Raw genomic sequence first — 19,486 nt, forward strand, 5'->3', positions numbered from 1 at the left:
GGATGGGGATCACAGAGAATTTTAGATTGGGCAGAGCCCATAGCTAAGAGTTCTCAGTAACCAGGAGAAGGGAGACAGGAGAGGAAGGGGTGTTCCTGAAGCCTCTCTGATTTCCCATGTAGGAGCAGACCATCAGTGAGGGTCATCACTGTCCTTGACAGGTCTGTGGCCAAAGCCAAGGGAGACCCTGACCCAGCACTGGGATGTCCAGAAAGGAGAGAGAGAGAGAGAGAGAGAGAGAGAGAGAGAGAGAGAGAGAGAGAGAGAGAGAGAGAGAGAGAGAGAGAAAAGAACATTCAGGGCCACTGTAGAAGAGCTCTTAGTACTCATCACCAGTAGAGGGAGCGCTGTCCAGAGTTGAATTCTGTGGTGGGTGAGGAGGTCGGCAATGGCAAGAGGCAGAAACACCCTATGGTGGATATTGACCAGGGAGGAGGGAGCACAGTCAAAGTGGCTGGGATCCAGAAAGAGCCAGCAGGTAATGACCATGGGTCACATCTCAGGTTTCATCACAGAAAGACATTCCTACCCAGAAATATTTTCTTCTCCCTTCTACTAAATATATTTTTGCACCTAGAACTTTTTATTCTTCTTTCCCATATGTCGACACTTTTTTGTTCACATTCTGAAACAACTCTTATGACATTTCTGAATTTAGAGAAATTACTCCATTTTAATAGGATGAAATATTTTGTTATGTAGAGTATTCTAATTGAAACACAGTTGAAATTTTTGGATACCTTTGTATATAGAAGTATACCTGTTAGGACTTAAGTCTTAGTAATTTTGTTTTTAGTGATGATCACAAAGCAATTTTAAACCCTTTTTATTTAACAATCTATGAAAACACCAGTAATGTTTAAGTATGTTACTCCTAATGGATTTAAGGAGTTAAGAGTACTTGATGTAATATAATAGTTAGCATTTTAACTTTGTAAATTAATCATATATCTCTGACAAACACATTTGAGTAATCATATATATGTCATATCTAATCCACTTATTTTACTGTAAAAATCAAGATATCAGATAAGTGTATTGAATGGTATCTGCTGTCTCCTGTTGAAGAAAAATCCTAGAAACAATTGATATTAGACATTTTATAGACATCAACATTTTGATTTGACCATCTAGAGACTTGTGAGGTAATTTTAAAGACATTTTACCTTCATTTGTTTATCCAATTTTAAATTGACCCTTTTAAAATCATGTGAATTAAAAGTATCTGGATCCATTTTTTAATTTTAATTCATGAATGCTACGTTTGGATGCACATATATAGACAGACAACATGACATTGGACAACAGGATATACACATAACACAAAAGCAAAGACCTTGTAGCTTTTTGTAGGTGAATCTCCACTGCAATGTCATAGATGTTTAAAAAAACATATTTTAGAGTTGAATAAAAAATAGAACTGATCAGAAAAACATGAACCTAGGTATGTAGGATCAAAATTGTGAGCTTGAAAAATATAGCATTTAAGAAAAACAAACCAAAACAAGAGTCCTAGAAGAAAAAATGATAATGACCATTAATTATAGCATGATAGAAAGAGAAAGAGAAAGTCAGAGAGGGGGAGGAGGAGGAGGAGGAGAGAGAGAGAGAGAGAGAGAGAGAGAGAGTGAGTTCGGGTTTGTAGGAAGAGCAAAGATTACAAGAAAGGGAAAAGTTGAATGTAGGAAAATCTCTTTCCATTTCCCTTAGCACTCTCAGAAATTAAAAAGATGCCTAAAAATTTTGGGATCTAAAGTGCCATTTTGTTTGAGGTCCTGGGTGAGGCAGAGGGACTCTTAAATTAACTAAGAGGCAACCCAGGGGGGTATGGGTGGGTGTTGAAAGTGAGCTGCCCATTGCGAGAGAGGAATTGGTGAATATAGAGGCAAGGCATCCTTGGCCCCAGGGTATCACCTGAGCGAAGGACAAGTTATCCAGGGAGTTGTCACTACCACTAGATCAGTGTGGAGGCTAAGCCTGTAAGAGTACCTGAGTGCACGGTGCTGGGCCTTTCATAGAGACAAAAATGTTGTAGAGAGAACCTAGGACCTGAGTAGGTCTCTCAAGAGGCAGTCCTCTTAGGGAAGAATGCCCTGTCAGTCTGGAGCGTTCCTGTCTCTCAGGAAAGACTACACCATCAACTGGAGCTCTCCCCCAGCAATCAGAATAGGGATTCGACTGTAGTGGCAAGAACTGTGGCTGGGGGTTCTCCCAACCTGCAGAGAGCCTTGGGGGTGCCACATGATCAACAGTCACTTCCCTTAACCAAAACCCAGGGGAGAAGCCATTTAGCAACTGAGGCTGGTGTCCGGATGTGGAGGAGAGCATCCAGGTGAATGGAAGGTGAGACCAGCATCTGAGGGGTGGTCTGGGGCATCAGATTGTATTCCACTCGCCTAAGTGGGGTAGAAGAGCCAATTGGAGTCATGGCATCAATGAAAGCAGCCAGAAAACCACTCTGGATTTGGGAACTCACACAAGAGATTTTATTAAGCAGACAGGCAGAGTGTCTGCTCACAGGATGAGAGAGAGAGAGAGAGGGAGAAGAAGAAGAAAGAGAGAGAGAGAGAGATAGCAAGAGTGAGAGTGAGTGAGACAGAGAGAAAGAGAATGAGAGAATGGCATTGGAGCTATTTTTAAGTATGGAATGTCCCGGGCTAATATCAATGACAAATGACTGACTAGGAAATTCGCAGGACAATCTGGGTTGTAAAGTGGTGTGAGGGATGCAGCAAAATGGCAGCAGCAAAATGGCAGATCTGATGCTAACAATCATAAATTCTGGAGATACATGTAGTAGAAAAGGAACCTTAGCTGCTTCTACATTTTATTTCTTGCTTTAAAAAAACAGACACAATTGTGCGTGACATTCATATTATGTGTGTAGCCTTCTATGTGTTTAAGATACTACAAAGATCTTTTAAAAGCTAGGATGTGATGAATTGAATAGGGAAATCCCAGTAATTTTTTTACAGGCAAGTGATCAGAGAAGCAAATTATAGAATTCAAGGCTCCAGAGTGAAGAAGCAGAGTTTTTTTTTCTTTCTTTTTTTTTTGATCAGAGGGTGTTAGTTATACATAGTAGTTGGGTTCATCCAGAAGAACTCATGCATGCATGCAAATGCATTTCAGTTCATGAGCCCCTTTCCCCACCATGACCCCTCCCCTCTCCCATTCTCCCTCTTCTAACTTGACTAGATTTCCTTTTACTCATCTATTAATTTATATTTCTTTGGTTCTTTATGTCATCTTATCCTTCCCTTCCCCTTTCCTCTAGAAATGGGTTTTATGCCAAGAACTCCCCAGTCCTGTGCACATTCCAGGACAGGACAAGTATCAGCATCCATATAAGATCCAGAATGTTTTGGACATTATTCCCATGGGAACAGGTCTTTGGGAAAACCTGCCATCTTCTCTTGGTATACTTTATGAAAGGTTTCGGCTTGGGCCACTGTGAAGTGATTCTTCCAGTTCCCACAGATGCCTGGAAAACATGAAGGACAGACAGATCAGATCTAGTGATAGGTCTGAAGATGGAGATGCCCTTTTTGGTCTTTCAAGACAGCACAATGACCACTGGGTCATGGTGAGCTCTCCTGCTGCTTGGCCACCATACCCATTTACACTTCTACCTTCCTGGATAGTTTGTCCTGACTTCCCTTCTCTCCCCAGCCATTCTGTACAGAATCCAGATGGTATTCTACACATGGCATCCATGCTGATCCACTGCCAGGTCCAGTGGCTCTGGTCACTTCTGGTTCAGAGTCTCCCAGGACTTCATGTCCTTTCAGCTAAGGACCTGAGTGCTTTTGTGGCTCTATGAGTAGAGTCCTTGTTGTTTCAGACTCTACCCCTGTGACTACCCAGCTTAAAACATGCCAAGTGACCCCTCTGCAGGCTCTTTACATGTCATGACCTCCCCGCAGAGTGCTGTCTGGGTGGACATAGTCATATCTTGTCCACTTGCCTCATTCAAACTTTTACTGCAATGCAGTTACAGAGTGAGACCCTCATTTCAGAACTGAACACCTCCATCCTTGTTCACTTCATACATCAGACATACATGTTCTATGCATTTCCTTTTGGAATGTGCAAATGGTATGCATTTCTATCACATTAAGTAGTTGACACTTTTTCATAAATTGCCTAAGATGTGCTGCTTCAAAGAATGTCATAGTATACGTTCAATTGATAATTGTTGAAAGGTTTAATAAAGCATGAGTAACATACCAGGATAATATCCTGTTTTACAGACATGAATTTTAAAAAAACCCTGGAAGTGTTAGCCAGTGACAAAGTGGTGGGGGTGGAATGGAAGCTAAAGACATGGACATAAGTCGTATCTTACATGATTACAGTGTTATGTATCATAGAAATTAATTTTCACATGGTAGTCCAAACTAATTGATTAATTAAATAAATAACAATATCTAAACTAATACATTCTATGCATGTGAACACTGTACTCATGGAATATGAAGTATCGAAATGTCTGATGTGTGGTTGCTGTCCTATAAACAGTCATTCTTACTCTCATGTTCATTATCAAGCAATCTTCATTGATTTCTTCTGCTAGGCTCTGCTCTCCCACTGGGTAACATCTCCAGCCCAGTCCTCTGTTTTATCCCTCTGTGCTCCAGATGCACTGTGTGCAGGAATCCTGACCTATTGCATATCTTTTGAAGCATTTGGTACATTTATGCCATGGTTCACCCTTCTAGATACATGTGATCCAGAGCAATTTTGGAAAAAGAGGTTCTGCCATCACTTGCACTAGACATTTTCAATAGGCCTGAATCCAAGGGTGTGGATGTGATTCATCTTTCCTCACAGGAAGGAGGCCTGACAATGTCTCCTAGCAAATTATTTCCTCTCTACCTTCTCCAATTTGGTCTTTCTTTTGGTATCTCTTTCTTTAGGGCAGTTCTCTATGGTAAGTCAGCAGAGGAGTAGCCCAGACACAACCATCTCCAAAACCACCCTCCTGTCCAACACTGAATCCACTTTCACCAGGTACCTGCAGCCAATATCAGTAACATGGAAACACATTTTCCAAAAGGGCAAAGGAGCAGCTTTCAGGGCCATGAATGATTAAATTTGGTAAAGACAAGAATGCCCTCCAAGTATTCTCATGCATTGTGAAACCAGAACATTTACCTTTCCTTATCATTGAGAAATGCTTAGTAATTAACGTTTCATGTAATATTTCATAATTGGACATCTTGTTTTGTTTCATGACAATCAAAACATGGCATGGAAGGAGCTATTCTTGGGAACTGAATTTAGTTCTTCTGGATTTAGCTTCTTTCCCAGGAATGGACGGATCTTCTCTATTGTGCTTCTTGGATCATAAATGTGAACAATCCAGAGTGAGGCTGTGAAAGGGAAAGACAGCAGACATGGGAAGATTGGAACAGAAGTCTTAGGAGGGATGTGGGGAGAAAGAGGAGAGGAAGGTGTGTCAAAATTGGAAAAGATTGAGATGGATTCCAGAAGGAGGGAGAAAGGGAAAGGGACCAAGAAGAGGGGCAGAAAGGCTGTGTGATATGAAGATCAGGTTGTGTTTAGGACACCCCAGAGAGAGGGGTTGAGATTTCTAAAGAGACTCCTAAGAGTGCAAGATAAGGTCAGGAGAAAAAGTCCGAAAGACTCCTCCTTACCCCAGATGATACTGTGTCCCATATCTGGTGCTAGAATAACAGGTAGGGCTTTAGAATGTCTTCCTAAACTCAAGCCCCACGCTTATTGATGGATATTCTTGGGAGATCACACCAAGGACATAGGAGTTTATAAGAAGAAACAGCTTGCTTGGCCTCCTAGACCTTCCTGTTAGTATGATAGTGCATCATTATTAGTGTTTTTCCCATGAGTTCTAGATATTATATAACATGAAGACACATAATTCTGGCAATAATTTAGAAAGTGTGTTATGTATAAATAAGTTACTTATAATACTTAATAAAGCAAAACCCCCCCAAACATGTAGAGATTTATAATTATTACATGATTATTGCATCTGAAATTTACCAGAGCTCGTTCAATTTTATGTGTCTTACTAAAGCACCAACATTCGACATTAAAAAAATAAAAAGTGTGTTGTGTGATTTGAGGGGAAAATTACAAGGAAGTGTGGGAGTTTGCTGCTGAGGTGAACGTGGCATCCAGGGCTCTTTGGTGAGAACTGACTTCATGCTGAGAACACAGGAGAACATGAAGTAGCTGCAGGAAGGAGACCGGAGGCCTTTTTCCAGGGGAAGCAGATGCCAGTGCTTATGGCATCCTCTCTGTCCCCAGGACACCACTACCAGGCAAGTGTTCTCTACAGGTCTGTTCACACTTCTACTTTTTCTTACATTGTTTAAAAATTCTGAAAAATATTTCTAAAAATTTTAAAATTTTCAATTACATGTGGACCTGGTAAACTCACACATTGAACTGTGCAACTTTGTGCCATTCAGTGTGGCATTTTTCTGCACCAATAGAGAAATAAAATTTAGAATAAGTTCATATTCAATGTGCAATGATCTGATCAGTGTAAGTGGCTTACATACACACTCAGACAGACGTCAGTTACTTACTTGGGAGCATTCAACAGCCTCTCCATTTACTATGTGGAAAGGCACACTGACTGTCACCCACAGTCACCATCCTGTGCTTGGACCATTAGAGGTCTTCCTGTGACCCAGCTCTACCTGGACCCAGCCCACCAGTGCTGAGCACCATCTGCAGGTCTTTCCTGTCACTCCAGCTCCTGACCTCTCAGAAGAGTCACACAGAGTGACTTCCCAACTTCTCACCACCTCTGTCAGTCAAGGGGAGAAGCCAGAGAGAGGGACACACTCTGAGGTTAGTGCTTTCTGCCTGTCCCTTATGATGACTAGGTTTCCGTCAGTATCCTGGGTTCTGCACACAGAAACTTTGACAGCCTCAGGTGTGGGTGTAAACCTGGTACCCTACTTTGGTGTGTGGAAGGGCCCTTTAGATGTTGCCAGACAAAACCAAGGATGAGGCATGGAGAAAGAGCTTGGAGCTTGGGGAGTGTAAAGCAGGAGCAGGGCAATGGAGACCCAGGGCTCTTCTAGTCCCCGTGATCTCCAAGAGTCTGCACTTCGACAGGGAATGTGGAGTGGAGACACGGAGGACCAGGGACATCCAAGGGAGTCAGGATAGTGGGGAGCAGTGGGCACTGACTATGAGAGGCTGCTCACCTTCTGCAGCTCTTTATAACTCAGCAGCAGGACATTCTCCCTGTCTCTCATGGACATCCAGCCACGAATGTGGTCAAAGCATGATCCATAGGGCACTGCAGTTCAGGCATAGGGATGCAGGTTACGCACTACCAAAATGAACTGGGCCATCCCTGTCACTTTTCACACCCTGACAGCTTGATTGAGGTATATTGATAAATGCTCCTCAAATTAGGTAATAAAACAGAGAGTGGGACCATTTCTGAGTTCTTTCTATGAAGTCATTATTATCCTGATACCCAATCCAGACAAAGACATATGAAGTCACAAAACAACACACCAGTATTTCTGATGAAAACAGATACAGAAAACCTTATTAAAATAATAGAAAATCCTATTCAACAGTAAGATTATACATCATGATATGTTGATTTAATTCCAAAGATATGAAGTTGGTTCAACATGTACAAATCCATAAATGTATTTCACCACACTAGTAGAATTTACTTTTACAGAGGAACCTAGCTGAATATCACGAAGGCTATGTGTGTCAAACCCAAAGTCAGTCTCATGCTAAATGGAGAAAAACTAGAAGCATTTCTCCTAATATCAGGAACAAAGAAAGGATGTCCACTTTCCCCACTCCCATGCAATACAGTTCTTGTTCTGTAGTCTGAATAACTAGGCTGGAGAAGGGAATAAAAATCGCACATAGGAAAGAAAGAAGCCAAATGATCACTGTTTGCAGATGATACGATGCTATGCTTTGAAGACCTAAAAAGTTCTCCCCAAACACTTCAAAACTGATTAGCAAATTCAGAAAGTAGTAGGTCATAAAATCAACATACAAAAGATCAATAACTTCCCTTTATAACAATAATGAATCTGCTGAAGAAGAAATCAGGAATACAGTTCCATTCACAAAACCTTTGCCAGGTACTCCTGTGACAGAGGACTAATATCCAGAATATAAAAAGAACTCAAAAAACTTAACACCAAAACCCAAATAACCCCATCAATGAGTAAATGACTATCATTTCTCAAAAGGGGAAATACAATGGCCAACAATTTTATGAAAAAAGTTTTCAACATCTTTAACAATCAGATAAAAGCAAATCCAAGCTACAGAGATTGCATCTCACTCCAGTTAGAATCATCAAGAACACAATAAATGCTGGCAGGGATGTGAGTGAAAAGGAATATTTACATACTATTGGAATTGGAAATTAGTACCATCACCATGGATATCAGAATGGGGTTTCCTCAAAGGACTTGGAATGAAAACACCATATGACCTGGACATAGAACTCCTTAGTATTTATCTGAAAGAATTAAAGTCAGCATACTACAGCAATACTTGCATACCCATGATGGTAGCAATTCAATCACAGCAGCTAAGTTATGGAACCTGCCTAGGTATCCACTGACTGATGAATGGATAAAGAAAATGTGTAGATATACATGATGGAGTTTACTCAATCATGAAGATGAACTCAATTCTGTCATTTGCAGGAAAAAGGATAGAACTGGAGAACAACATGCCAATTGAAAGAAGCCAGACTCACAAAGTCAAGGGTTCTATGTTTTCTCTCATATGTGGAAAGTATACAGAAAAAGAATACAAAAGGGTTACCAGGAAATGAGGAGACAGACCAGTAGAGTAGAGGAAGCAGACCTATAATATGTCTCAGAACACTCACCATTTTTGTGGTTGAACCATTTAAAATATTGTTCCAATGACTCTGATTTCTTACAAAGATTTAATGTAATCCAATAGTAATAACCTGACACAAGAATATCTTTGGGATTTCTCATGATATATAGCACCTTAAATGAAGAAAAAATAAGAGAATAAAAAAATCAGCCTCAATCAGTCTTTTCCTACCTTCATCTTGATCTTCACCCAGGCAGTTTTACTGAATCTCTATTAAACATCAATGGAACTTGTGCTGGGCCCACGACTTCCTCCATAAGATCCCTAGTGTAATTCCAGTGTCTCAGGAGGCTGAGACAGGGGAATTTCTTGTACTACCGGAGTCCTGTAAATGAAGTCTGATCCTAAGCCAAATCCTGATCAAAAGTAGTTGAACCTACTTTTTCTTCTATAAGATGCAGGGTCTCTGGTCTGATTTCAAGGTCCTTGATCCATTGTGAGTTGAGTTTTGTGTAGGGTGAGAGATATGCTTGTGACTACAGTCAGCCATTCTTCATTTCCTTCGTTGTTAATTTTTTTCCTTCTTTTTAAAATTTTTATCTTTATTTTTTACAGACTGCATTTTGATTCGTTGTACACAAATGGGGTACATCATTTTGTTTCTGTGGTTGTGCATGATGTAGATTCATACCATTTGTGTAATTTAGGAACTTTAGATTATGTTGAGGGAAATGAGAGGGCGGGGGTGTATGGAAAATGGTGGAACGAGACAACATTATTTTATTTATTTTTCTTGCCTTATTGTACTGGCTAAAATTTCCAATATCAAGTTGAATAATCATACTGAATGCAGAAATTCTGGTCTTCTTCCTGACCTTAGGGGAAAGTATCTGTGTTTTATTATTAATTATATAACTGTTAGCTATCAGCTATTTTAAATGTTCTTTAGCCAATAGGGAGAATTTCCTCTATTCCCAAATTTAATGTGAATGGTGCTGTACTATGTCAAATACCTTTTCAGTGTTAACTGATGTCTAATTTTTTTTTCTTAATTTCTTGATGTGGCAACTTACATTGTTTATTCATAGGCTTATATTTCTGGAATAAATACCACTTAGTAATAAAAAAAAAGAATCATTAACTTTTTATCGTTATCATATTAACTGGTTGGTAAAAACAAATTGTGACTTTTGACCCACAGTTTCTTGGTATTGAGCTATTTTGGACTCCTTCAGTGAACCTGAGGATGGGGATCTGAGCATGAGTTCACAGGCAGGACCCCAAGGCAAGTGCTGCAAAATAATGCCACTGAGGATCCCGTGGGACCTGAAGAAAGTCATCCTTTTCCATTTATTTGCATTTTGAAGAGTTTTCAGCATCGAATTTTTACATGAAACCAATAGATACAGTGTAGCAATAATAGGCTGGAAGGAAGCTGAGGAACATTCACTGAAGACTCTGAGTCTCAAGCACAAGGGCCTGCTTTAGACTCACCAGATATGGGGTGGATGGTCACTGGATTCCAGGGGCCAGTCTTTTACCTTCTGATTGACACATGGGAATGGGTTTCGTTCTTCCAGGATTTAAGGACTGATAAGGAATCTTCATATCTACCACATCAGGGATCCACGAAGGCTTTGCTTCATCTTTGTTTGAGCCCTTACAGTCCCCAGTGGACTCTGGGTGTCAACAGCTCTGCATGTTCAAGCAACATGCCAAATCCAGGGAGCACGTGCATTGTGATCTACTGATGTCAAAAACACTTGAGGACACACCTGCATTGTCACCACAATGTGGTGAATGACGTCAACCCCACATCGAAGGCACAGTGCTTCAGGCAGACTATTGGGTCATCAGGAGCAAAAACACTTTCCCCCTCTTCCTGCTAATTCCTGGGAGTAGTAATGTACTGTGTGTGGGTCTCTCAGTCACGACCCCCATGGATGACAAAAGGGTTAACTACTGGAGGATGATGTTGGGTATAATCAATCAATTACCCATCAACTTATCTAATCAATAAATACCCAAGAGTCAATACTCTTTTTAAATGAGAGGGAGACATGATGGGTCTGACCATACCAGAGCTGGCCTCTAACAACATGGAGTAGCCCAACTATCTTTTATTTGTAGACACACAGGTAAAGGGGCCCAGAATGGGAGGAGCTTCTTCTGTGAAGAACAAATTGGAGTAGAGTAGGACAGGCAGGACCTGTCCTAACTCAAGGAACTAGACAGGGAACCACTCCCATACAGTGCTACATATTTCCGTGGCTGCTAGTTCCTGGAAGCCAGGCCTCTGTGTCCCATGCCTCAACATCGTCTGATTCTGCTAGATAAGGTTGGCTTCCCACAATCCTGAGCACTTGTGTATTCAAATGGGATCTGTTGATACTGAATCTAAGTCCGACATGGCACAGCTGCTGTGTGCATCCCTAAGAGAATGACCAATAATTGGGGCATGAGTATAATTCTGCCTGAAAGTAAAGTGACATTTAATCAGGCAAAGTTCCAGGGGTACATGTGCTCTGGACAGATGGAGTAAAATTCACATTAAGATAAAAGCAACCTTTAATAAAAGGAAATTGTTGAGGTGCCTATCATCCACCATTTGCCTGCCTCTTGCCTGTCGTTTGCCTACCTTTCACCTATCCATCATCCACCACCCGAGGTTCACCTCCCGATTGTCTGACAGCAGTCAGCAAACTGACTGCAGACTGCCAGTGGAGACCCAGCTGCCTGCCGTTACCTGGAAGTTCACTGTCACAGTACCTGCAGGTTTGGTTACACGTGGCTGCTGCCATTTTGAGACAACAGACAGGCCCCTTAGGATCCCTGGCCAGACTGACTGAGCCCCATCTCCAGGATCCCTCAGCCTGACCGATCACTCCCTGCCTCCGGGGCCCTCACAGAGACTGACTGCTCCTTGCCACCAGGACCCCCAGACTGACTGACTGTGCCCTATCACCAGGACCCCCAGACTGACTGATTGCACCCCGCCTCCAGGATCCCACAACCAGACCAACCACACCCGACCTCCAGGACCTCCAACGAACCACGTTCACACCCTGAGCTGCAGCTCCCCATTTGCCAACACATTTGGAAGTCAGAGCGGCCATCTTGGATACTCCTGGAAGCCGTAACTCTGATCTTTACGTGGGGCAAATCCCATCCTGAGATGCCTGCTGGAGACTTGAAGCTCATTGTCAGAAAAGGTTTTGGAAACCTACAGGGTCACTCTAAGCCTACAGGGGGAAAACTGAAATACCCCACATAAAAGGAAATTGTTCCATGAATTTTGTTTCATTCTTAGTATTGCACAGTAATTCTAGAGAGTCATGGCAATCACAGTGACACTGAATATCCAAAACTAATGGGTGCTGACCTGTTGTACAACATTTCAAACTCTTAGTGCATGCTGTCCATGACATCATCCCACCAACCCCATGAATTGAATGAGGAAGTTCTGAACCCCACCCACTTGACAGAGCAAAATGGCTACTTTCCTATGGTTTTATTTTTGCACTGTGGTTATACAGAATCATTGGGCTCATTTTTTGGAATCTTTCATGCATGGAATGGAATTTGCTCCACTCTCTCCCCAGTGACTCTGCTTTCCTCCCCGCTTTCCCCTCCTCTACCTACGAGTATTTAATTATTTATTTATGCAGACTTTGTGGACATGCCTTAAGGGGATCCACAATGGTGTATTTATCCATGCACACAGCATAATTTTGGCTATCTTCTGCATTTCCTCACCTTTCCCTTCACTACCTCCCTACCCACTCAGTTCCCTTCTCCTCCTCCACTGATCTTCCCTCTATCTTTTTATGTCACAGCACCCCCATGCATCTCCCACTCTTTTTGTTCTACTTTTCACATATGAAGGAAAACACTTAACCCTTTGCTTTCTGACTCTGTCTTATTTTGGCCAGCTTGATATTCTCCAGTTTCATCCATCTCCTGGCAAATGCCATCACTTCCTTCTTCGTCATGACTCAGTCACACTCCACTGCACTGCATATTTATACCACATTTTCTTAATCCACACACATGTTCATAGGTACCTGGGCTATTTGCAAAACTTGGCTCTCGTGAGTTAAGCTGTTATATTCATTGACGTAGCTCTATCACTATAGTATTCTGACTCATTTATTTATTTATTTTTATTTATCTTTTAATTTTTTTCCAAACTGCATTTTGATTCATTGTACACAAATGGGGTGCATCACTTCATTTCTATGGTTGCACACGAGGTAGATTCATACCATTCATGTAATAATACATGTCCATAGGGTAATGATGTCTGTCTCATTCCACCACTTTTCATACTCCCTCCCTCTAATTTCTTTCTACATAATCTAAAGTTCCTCCATTTTTCTCTCACTCCCCCCCCCCCCCCATTATATATCACTCTCCACTTATTAGGGAAAGCATTCAGCCTTTGTTTTTTTGGGCTTGGCTTATTTCACTTAGCATGATATTCTCCTGTTCCATCCATTTATTTGCAAATGCCATAATATTATTCTTCTTTATGGCTGAATAGTATTCCATTGTGTATATACCAGAGTTTCTTTATCCATCTATTGAAGGGCATCTAGGTTAGTTCTACAATCTAGCTATTGTGAACTGAGCTGCTATAAACATTGATGTGGCTGTGTTACTGTAGTTTGCTGATTTTCAGTCCTTTGGGTATAAACTGAGTCAAACTTTGGGTATAAACTGATAACTGGGTCAAAGGGTGGGTCCATCCCAAGTTTTCTGAGGATTCGCCATACTGCTTTCCAGAGTGCCTGCACCAATTTGCAACTCCACCAGCAATGTAAAAGAGTTGGTTTAATTTGCATTTCTCTAATTACTAGAGATGTTGAGCACTTTTTCATATATTTATTAATTGTCTGTGTGTCTTCTTCTGTAAAGTGTCTATCCAGTTCCTTGGCCCATTTATTGATTGGGTTCTTTGTATTTTTGGTGTAAAGTTTTTTAAGTTCTTTATAAATTTTGGAGATAAGTGCTTTATCTGTAGTGTGTGTGGAAAAGATTTTCTCCTACTCTGTAGGCTCTCTCTTCACACTCTTGATTGTATCCTTTGCTGAGAAAAAGCTTTTTAGTTTGATTCCATCCCATTTATTGATTCTTGCTTCGATTTCTTGTGCTTTAGGAGTCTTGTTGAGGAAGTCTGATCCTGAGCCAACATGATGAAGATTTGGGCCTACTTTGTCTTCTATTAGGTGCAGGGTCTCTGATCTAATTCCTATGTCTTTGATTCATTTTGAGTTGAGTTTTGTACAGGGTGAGAGATAGAGGTTTAATTTCATTTTACTGCATATGGATTTCCAGTTTTGCCAGCACCATTTGTTGAACAGGCTATCTTTTCTCCATTGTATGTTTTTGGCTCTTTTGTCTAGTATGAGGTGACTTTATGTGGTTTTTTTCTGTGTGTCCTCTATTCTGTACCATTGTTCTGCCTGTCTATTTTGGTGCCAATACCATGCTGTTTTTGTTACTATTGCTCTGTAGTATAGTTTAATGTCTGGTATTGTGATACCTCCTGTTTCACTTTTTCTACTCAGGATTGTTTTGGCTATTCGAGGTCTCTTATTCTTCCAGATGAAGTTCGTGATTGATTTCTCTATTTCTATGAGGAATGTCATTGGAATATTAATTGGAATCGTATTGAATCTGTATAGCACCTTTGGTAGAATAGCCATTTTGACAATGTTAATTGTGCCTATCCAAGAACATGGGAGATCTTTCCATCTTCGAAGGTTTTCTTCAATTTCTTTCTTTAATGTTCTGTAGTTTTCATTGTAGAGCTCTTTCATCTCTTTTGTTAGAATAATTCCCAAGTATTTTATTTATTTATTTTTTTGAGGCTACTGCGAATGGAGTGGTTTTCCTAATTTCTCTTTCAGAGGATTCCTCACTTATGAATAGAAATGCATTAGATATACACATATTGATTTATATCCTGTTACTTTGCTGAATTCATTTATTAGTTCTAGAAATTTTCTAGTGGAGTTTTTGGATCTTCTAAATATAGGATCATATCATCAGCAAATAGTGACAGTTTTACTTCTTCTTTTCCTATTTGTATTCCTTTAATTTTTTTTTTTTTGGTCTCTCTAATCGCTCTGGTGATATTGAATAGAAATGGTGAAAGAGGGCATCCCTGTCTTGTTCCAGTTTTTAGAGGGAATGCTTTCAGTTTTTCTGCATTAAGAAAGATGTTGGCCATGGGCTTAGCATAGATAGCCTTTACAATGTTGAGGTATGTTTCTACAATTCCTATTTTTTTCTAGAGCTTTAAGCATGAAAAGGTGCTGTATATTATCAAACACTTTCTCTGCATCTATTGAAATAATCGTGTGATTCTTAACTTTAAGTCTATTGATGTGATGAATTACATTTATTGATTTCCGGATGTTGAACCAACCTTGCATCCCTGGGATAAACCCCACTTGATCATGGTACACTATCTTTTAAATATATTTTTGTATGCAATTTGCCAGTATTTTGTTAAGGATTTTTGCATCCATGTTCATCAGGGATATTGGTCTAAAGTTTTCTTTCCTTGATGTGTCTTTGTCTGGTTTTGGTATCAGAGTGATACTAGCCTCATAGAACAAATTTGAAAGGGTTCTCTCCTTTTCTATTTCCTGGAATACTTTGAGGAGTATTGGTATCAGTTCTTTGAAGGTCTTGTAGAATTTGGCTAAGAATCCATCTGGTCCTGGGCTTTTCTTTGTTGTAGGCTTTTGATGGCTTCTATTTTGGTGCTTGAAATTGATCTGTTTAGATTGTGTACATCTTCCTGATTCAGTTTGGGAGGATCATATGTCTCTAAAAATTTGTCAATGTCTTTGATATTTTCTATTTTGCTGGAGTATAGATTTTCAAAGTAGCTTCTAATTATGTATTTCAATGGTGTCTGTTGTGATATTTTCTTTTTCATCATGACTTCTAGTAATTTGAATTTTCTCTCTCCTCTTCATTTATGTGGCTAAGGGTTTATCAATTTTGTTTACTTTTTCAAAGAACCAACTTTTTGTTTTGTCAATTTTTTGACTTGTTTCTCTTATTTCAATTTCATTGATTTTAATTATTTCCTGTCTTCTACTATTTTTGGTGTTGATCTGTTCTTTTTCTAGGGCTTTGAGATGTAATGTTAGGTCGTTTGGTTATTGACTTTGTATTTTTTTAATGTATGAGCTCAATACAATGAACTTTCCTTTTAGTACTGCTTGATATGTTGTGTCATTGTTCTCATTTACTATTATTTAGTCTCCAGGTGTATGAGTAGTTTTTGTTTGCTATTTTATCATTCACTTCTAATTGCATTCCAGGCTATTGTTTTTTAATGAGATAGAGGAACCATAATACCTGAACCTAGACTTGATTCAGAACTGGAAGAAAAAAACTCTTGAAACGACACTACTTGTTCAATGATATAAAGTGGAGTACATATGATAGATTAGTTCAAAATATGTCAATATTATATTCATTAAGGTTGACTAATACACTGTGTTTAAGGATGGAAATTTCTCTATTAAAAAAATTAAATTTGTTCCAATTGTTTATCCATGACAGTAGAATGCATTTTCACACATTGTACACAAATGGAGCATAACTTCTTCTTCCTTTGGCTGTACATTGTTCTAAGTCACACCAGTAGTGCAATCATACATGTATATAGGGTAATGTCTGTCTCATTCTATCATCCATTGTGCTGTCTATTCTACCATCACCCTACCCTTCCCTCCCTCCCCTCTGCATAATCCAAAGTTTCTTCATTTTTTCCTACACACCCTCCACTCTGGATCTGCATCTGCTTATCAGAGAAAACATTCAGTCTTTGGTTTTATGGGATTGGCTTATTTCACTTAGCCTGATATTCTTCAGTTCTATCCATTTACCAGCACAAGCAATAATTTCTTGTTTAAGGTTTAGTACTATTTCATGGTGTATATGTACCACATTTTCTTTTTCTGTTCATCTGTTGAAGGGCACCTAGGTTGGTTCCATAGTTTAGTTATTGTGTATTGAACTGTTATAAACATTGATGTGGCCACATCACTGTAGTATGCTGATTTTAATTCCTTTGGATATAAACTGAGGAGTGGGATAGCTGGGTCAAATGGTGGTCCCATTCCAAGTTTTCTTAGGAATCTTCATACTGCTTTCCAAAGAGGTTGCACCAATTTGCAGTTCCATCAACCATGTATGAGTGTACCTTTTTCCCCACAATTTTGCTGACACTTGTTGTGGATTGTATTCTTGATCATTGCCATTATGACTGGAGTGAGATGAAATCTTAGAGTAGTTTTGATTTGCATTTTTCTGATTGCAAGAGGTGATGAACAGTTTTTCATATATTTTCATATATATTTGTTGATTGTATTTCTTCTTCTGTGAAGTGTCTCAGTGTCTCTTTGGTTCCTTAGCCCATTTATTGGTTGGGTTAATTGGTTTTTTTTTTTTTTTTTGTTTTTTTTTTTTTTTTTTTTTTTGGTATCCTGGAGATTAGTACTATATTTGAGGTGCTTGTGGTGCTTGTGGTAAAGATTTTCTCCCATTCTGTAGGTTCTCTCTTCACATTATTGTTTCCTTTGCTGAGAAGTTTTTTAGTTTGAATCCATACCATTTATTGATTCTTAATTTTACTTCTTGCTCTTTAGGAGTCTTGTTAAAGAAGTCAGGTCCTACACTGACATGGTGAAGATTTTGGCCCACATTTTCTTCTGTTAGACGCGGGGTCTCTGTTCTAGTGCCTAAGTCTGTGACTCACTTTGAGTTGATTTTTTTTTTGTAGGGTGAGAGATGGAGGTTTTATTTCATTTTATTTCATATAAATTTCCAGTTTTCCCAGCACCATTTGTTGAATAGGCTATCTTTTCTCCAAATTGTGTTTTTGGCGTCTTTGTCTAGTATGAGATAATTGCATTTATATGGGTTTGTCTCTGTGTCTTCTATTTTATATCATTGGTCTACATGTCTATTTTGGTGTCGATACCATGACAGTTTTGTTACTATTGCTCTTTAGTGTAGTTTAAGGTCTGGTAGTGTGATGCCTCCTGCCTCACTCTTCTTTCTAAGGATGGCCTTGGCTATTCTGAGTCTTATTTTTTCAAATGATCTTCAATTTTGTTTTTTCTAGCTCCATGAAGAATGTCATTGGGATTTAATAGGAATTGCATTAAAGCTGTATAACACTTTGGTAGTATGACCATTTTGACAATATTAATTCTGCCTATCCAAGAGCATGGGAGATCTTTCCATCTTCTAAGGTTTTCTTCAATTTCTTTCCTTAGTGTTCTCTATTTTTTATTGTAGAGAGCTTTCACCTCTTTTGTTAGATTGATTCCCAAATATTTCATTTAATTTTTTCTATTGTGAATGGGGTAGTTTTCCTAATTCTCTTGCAGTGTATTTGTTTATGTATAGAAATACATTTGATTTATGGGTATTGATTTTTTATCCTGCTACTTTGCTGAATTCATTTATGAGTTCTAGAAGTTTTCTGGTGGAATTTTTTTGATTTTCTAAATGTAGCATTATGTCATTGGCAAACAATGATAGTTTGAGTTCTTTTTTCCTATTCATATCTCTTTCATTTCTTTCTTTTGCTTAATTGCTCTGGCTAGAGTTTCAAGGATGATGTTGAATAGAAGTGGTGAAAGAGGGCATCCCTGTCTTGTTCCAGTTTTTAGAGAGAATGTTTTAAATTTTTCTCCATTTAGAACAATGTTGGCTTTGGGCTTAGCACAGATAACTTTTACAATGTTGAGATATGTTTCTACTATTCCTAGGTTTTTTAGTGTTTGGAACATGACAAGGTGCTGCATTTTATTGAATTCATTTTTTGTGTCCATCGAGATGATCATATGATGCTTGTTTTTGAGTCTATTGCTGTGATGTATTATGTTTATTGATTTTGGTATGTTGAACCAACCCTTCATTCCAGGGATGAACCCCGCATGATTGTAGTGAACCATCTTTGTAATATGTTTCTGTATGCCAGAATTTTATTGAGAATATTTTTGCCTATGTTCATCAGGGATATTGGTCTGTAGTTTTCTTTCCTCAATGTGTCTTTGGTTATGATATCAGGGTGATAATAGACTTATAGAATGAGTTTGTAAGGGTTTCCTCCTCTTCTATTTTATGGAATAATTTGAGGAGTACTGGTGTTAATTGTTCTTTGAAGGTCTATAGAACTTGGCTGAGAGTCTGTCTGGTCCTGGACTTTTCTTGGATGGTAGGCTTTTGATGTTGTCTTCTATTTCATTGCTTGAAACTTATCTGTTTAAATTGTGTATGTTCTCCTCCTTCAGTTTGGGTAGATCATATGGCTCTAGAAATTTGTCAATGTCTTCACGTTTTCTATTTTTTTTTAGTGTAAATTTTCAAATAGTTCTAATTATCTTCTGTATTTCAGTAGTATTATTTGTGATATTTCCTTTTTAATCACAAATTTTAGTAATTTGGGTTTTCTCTCTCTTTCTCTTTGTTAGTGTGGTTAAGGGCTTATCGATTTTTTTTTTATTTTTTCAGAGAATCAATGTTTTGTCAATTTTTCAATTTTTTTCTTTCAAATTCATTGATTTCCACTCTGATTTTAATTATTTCCTGTTTTGTGCTGCTCCTG

General features: G+C 39.0%; 1 protein-coding gene and 1 pseudogene across 2 annotated transcripts in view; both read right to left on the bottom strand.

The window, feature by feature from the left end:
* LOC306648756 (sulfotransferase 2A1-like) overlaps window positions 1–19,486 on the bottom strand; it is a 129,579-nt gene that overhangs the window by 86,909 nt on the left and 23,184 nt on the right. The gene's annotated exons all lie outside the window — the stretch shown is intronic.
* Window positions 2,650–19,486, bottom strand: part of LOC306647702 (3-beta-hydroxysteroid sulfotransferase-like) — a 39,742-nt pseudogene continuing 22,905 nt past the window's right edge. Inside the window, exon 4 of the transcript XR_013766949.1 lies at window positions 2,650–3,484. The product of XR_013766949.1 is annotated as a 3-beta-hydroxysteroid sulfotransferase-like (transcript). The remainder of the gene's footprint in view (window positions 3,485–19,486) is intronic.

The sequence above is a fragment of the Sciurus vulgaris genome (genome assembly GCF_902686455.1).
Source record: "Sciurus vulgaris genome assembly, chromosome: 17".
In the NCBI taxonomy this organism is placed as follows: domain Eukaryota; kingdom Metazoa; phylum Chordata; class Mammalia; order Rodentia; family Sciuridae; genus Sciurus; species Sciurus vulgaris.